The sequence below is a fragment of the Cibotium barometz genome, chromosome 36 (genome assembly GCF_041138505.1).
Source record: "Cibotium barometz isolate CiBa-2024 chromosome 36, ASM4113850v1, whole genome shotgun sequence".
Taxonomy (NCBI): Eukaryota; Viridiplantae; Streptophyta; class Polypodiopsida; order Cyatheales; family Cibotiaceae; genus Cibotium; species Cibotium barometz.
The window spans coordinates 28,666,677-28,670,989 of record NC_141081.1 but is presented as its reverse complement, the minus strand read 5'-3'; positions in this window follow the sequence as shown (position 1 = coordinate 28,670,989).

Here is a 4,313-nt window from a genome sequence, read left to right as displayed (position 1 = left end):
ATGAAGGAGAAAAGTGAGGTGTTTGCTCACTTTCAGAGATTTAAAGCCTTGGTTGAGAAGGAAAAAGGCATACAAATAAAATGCCTAAGATCATATGGTGACAGGGAATCAAGAGAAACTTTACATGCAGGTACACTCCGCAAAACAAAATGGTGTTGTAGAGAAAGAAAAAACGGGCACATTGTAGAAGTGGCACATGCCTTGATGGCTTAAAAGAATATGCCACATTATTTTTGGGCAGAAGCAATATCACAACTGGTGTGTACATTATGAACAAGACACCCACTGTAGCTGTCCATGGTATGATGCCTAAACATAAGTTTACAGGCATAAGACCGGATGTGTCTCACTTGAAAGTGTTTGGGTGTATTGCATATGTGCATGTTCCTTATGAAGTGAGAACAAAGTTGGATCCAAAGGCAGAGAAACGCATCCTTATTGGTTATGGTATGAAGCAAAAAGGCTATAGATGTTATAACTCTACCACTCATGAGATGCGAGTAAGTAGAAATGTAGTTTTTGACAAGATGAGTAGTTGGTATGTAGCACCAGCACAGCAGTGAAGGCAATAGAAGATGCAGATGTAAGAAGTGCTAATGCTGCGCCACATGTAGCGAAGCAATCATAGGTGATTAGTGGACTTGGAGAGTCCTCTAGCAGTGTGGATACAATGTTAGCCCATGGTCAGGCACGTTGAGGATAGATGTAGATACACATGTATCATGCAAAAGGAAGGAAAATGTAGATCAACCTTTTTTTCCTAATCTGTCAGCAGGTCACTCATATGTGGATGGTGACTCTGAGTAGAGCCTTGATGAGGAGCTTGGCATTACATCTATGGTTACTCCTGGTGTAAGGAGGAGAACAAGGGTTGTTTTGAGGACACTTGGCAGCAGTGATCTAAGTGTACGCAGGTCTACGAGGGCTAGGTGCCCTATTGACAGGTTGAGATATGATGGATACACAACCCATCATTATTCTTACATGGTTAAAGCAATACAAGAATTGGAGCCCACTTGTTTTGAGCAGGCACTTGGAAATAAGAAATGGAAAGATGCCATGAATGAGGAGATGGCAGAACTAGATACAAATGCAACATGGGAGTTGGTGCCTTTGCCTAAGGAAAAGAAGGAAATTGGACGTAAGTGGGTGTTAAAAATTAAGCATAACGTTGATGGTTCAATGAGAAGTTAATATAAGGCAAGATTGGTGGGCCAAAGGCTATGCCCAGACTTATGGCATTGATTATGAAGAGACATTCAGCCCAGTTGCAAGAATGGCAATCATGAGAGCTGTCATTGCTATGGCTGCATCAAAGGGTTGGTCTTTACATCAGATGGATGTAAAGAATACCTTCTTTCATAGGGACTTGCAAGAAGAAGTTTACACGATGCAGCCACCAAGTTATGAGAGTGATGCACACCCAGATTTTGTGTGCAGGTTACACAGCTTTATATGGCTTGAAGCAGGCACCCAGAGCATGGTAAAACAAAATCGAGTAATATCTTGTTACCATTGGATTTCAGATATCCAATGTAAATTTTTCACTTTATGAAAAAAAGATAGATATAGAGATCATGCTATTAGTCATCTATGTGGATGACTTGATTATCACTGGTGATAGTGATGTTAACATACATGATGTCAAGAGGCTTTTAAAAGCAAAAGTTTGAGATGAAGGATTCGGGTGAGCTGCAATATTTCTTGGGCATAGAGGTGGTGAGATCACCTCATGGCATTTTGTTATTGTAGAGGAAATATGGGTTGGGCATGTTGTCCAAGTATAGTATCATATGTAAGCCTATTTCACTGCCATTGGAGCAGAACACAAAGCTTTCCGTAGACAGCACATAGTGGGTAGTTTGATGTTGGACTTGTGAGTAAGTTTATGCAAGCCCCTAGGAAGCCACACTTGGATTCAACTAGACATATTCTCAGGTACATAAATTCCACAGTTGATTATGAACACTTTCCTATAAGGCTGGTATGGAGATACAGCTACATGGGTACACATATGCTAATTTGGCTGGTAGTGTTGCACACATGAGATCTACCAATGGTTTTATGTTCTCATTTGGGAGTCTTGTTGTGAGTTGGAGCAGTAAGAAGCAACCAACAGTTGCCGTGTCGAGTACATAGGCAAAGTACAGGGTGCTACTATGGCACCTTGTGAGGTAGCTTGGATTCAAAAGCTACTTGGTGATATGGGTGAGCTCATGGATAGGGCAATTGTCATTTATTTGTGACAACATGAGTAGCATACATTTGGCTAGGAACCCAATATACCATGCTAGAATGAAGCACGTTGAGGTGCACTATCGCTTTGTGAGGGATAAGATTCAGCAGGTGATGTAGGTCTGCTGGTATATGTCAGCACAGGATCAGGTGGCTGACATTTTATGAAGGCATTGGGCACAAAGAAGCTCCGCATGTTTAGGAGCTTACTTGGATTCCAGTGTATGGAGTTAAGCTCGACTAGTGCTACGGTGGTCATTGATGACCTACCTGGGTGACAACTTCCGCACTTATGACACTGGCATGGTTGGTGAGATTATGGTCGATATGCCACCAATGGATGAAAGGCTATGTGACAACTACTTTGGATTACTAAAGTTATGGTATAGTTATAGTGCCAGCTGATATAGTTGGATTCACACTATAGACCAACCATTTTGTATGTTGTTGTAGGAGATTACTTTCCCTTTATATATGTATGTACTCTTATCTTTTAGATATATGGTTGTAGAGAAGAGAAGAAGATAGAAGAAAAATTTAGCCATCCATCTCTCTCTTGTGTCTTGCACTCTCTTGTGTCTTGCACTCTCTTATGTGTGTCTGTGTGTGTGTTTGCTTGCAAAAGGAACTCAGGCTCTCTCTCTCTCTCCCACCCATCAGTGTTGTTGTTGGGAATAATGTAAAATGTCTAGTCGAAGGGTCTGGAACCATATCTTTTGTGGTAGCTACAGGTGAAGAGAAGAAGCTGTTAGATGTGCTCTATGTACCCCAAAGTAAAGAGAAATCTACTATCAGTGTTGCGATGACAGATTGTGGGCTTGAAGTACGCTTCAAGAAAACTGAAGCAAAAATTATAGATGTTATTGGCAAGGTTAGTCAGCAAAGTGGTAAGGTGCAACAATCTCTACGAGTTGAGTGCCCGTAGAGTGTCTACAAATAAGAGCACAAGAAAGCTTTGGCACGAGCGATTTGGTCACATTGGATTTGCAGTGCTAAAGGAGATACAGAAAAAGGGTATGGTAGCTAATTTGTCTACATTTTCAGAATTGCAGGAACCATGTGAAGCTTGTATGATGGGCAAGGAACAACACAAGGCATTTCCACAGGAAAGCAGTAATCAGGCCAAGACTCCTCTAGAGCTGGTACATGTTAATCTTTGTGGTAAAATGTCTACTATTGCATTAGGGGAATCTTCTTACTTTATGCTATTAGTAGCGACAATTACAATAGGAAGATGTGGGTTTATTTCCTTTGGGAGATAAGGTTAAAGCTTTTGGCAAGTTCAAACAGTGGCATAAGCTTGTGGAAAATGAGACAAGAAAGAAGGTGAAGAAGTTTCATACAGATCAAGGAGGAGAATTCCTTTCAACATAATTTGACAGCTAATGCAAGGAGAATGGCATCAAGCGCCAACTCACCACTGCTCACACACCTCAACAAAATGGTGTTATAGAATGCCACAATTGAGCTGTCATGGAGATGGCTTGATGCATGTTGAAGGCAAAGGGTTTGCCCAATACATTTTGGGCTGATGCAGTCAACACAACAATTTATGTCCTCAATCGGAGATACACAAAGGCACTCAAGGATAATACACCTTAAGAGGCCTACTCTGGTAAGAAACCTTTAGTTTCTCATTTCAGAACATTTGGCTATGAATGTTATGTTCATATTCCAAATGCATCTAGGAACAAGCTAGAATCCAAAAGCAAGAAGTGTATCTTTCTTGGATATAGCAAGAGGCGAAGGCATATCGGCTCTATAATACAGAGGCAAAGAAGATAGTGACCAGCTGAGATGTGGTATTTGCAGAATAGCCACACTCAGTGGAGGAAGGAGGTTCGTCCACTCTATCATCAACTGGAGAAATAGTCCACCATTTTCTCGCAAAGGAGGAGGAGTTTTTAGAGGATGAAGACTCTCACATATCAAAACAACCTACTGTTGCACCACAAGGAAAGCCACTTCCAAAGTGGACACAACAGCTCTTTGATGAGCTTAATCCAGTACGTGAGAAGCCAGAATCTTCAATAGATGGACCACGCAGATCAAGGGGAATAGAGAAGCAAAGAAGAGCA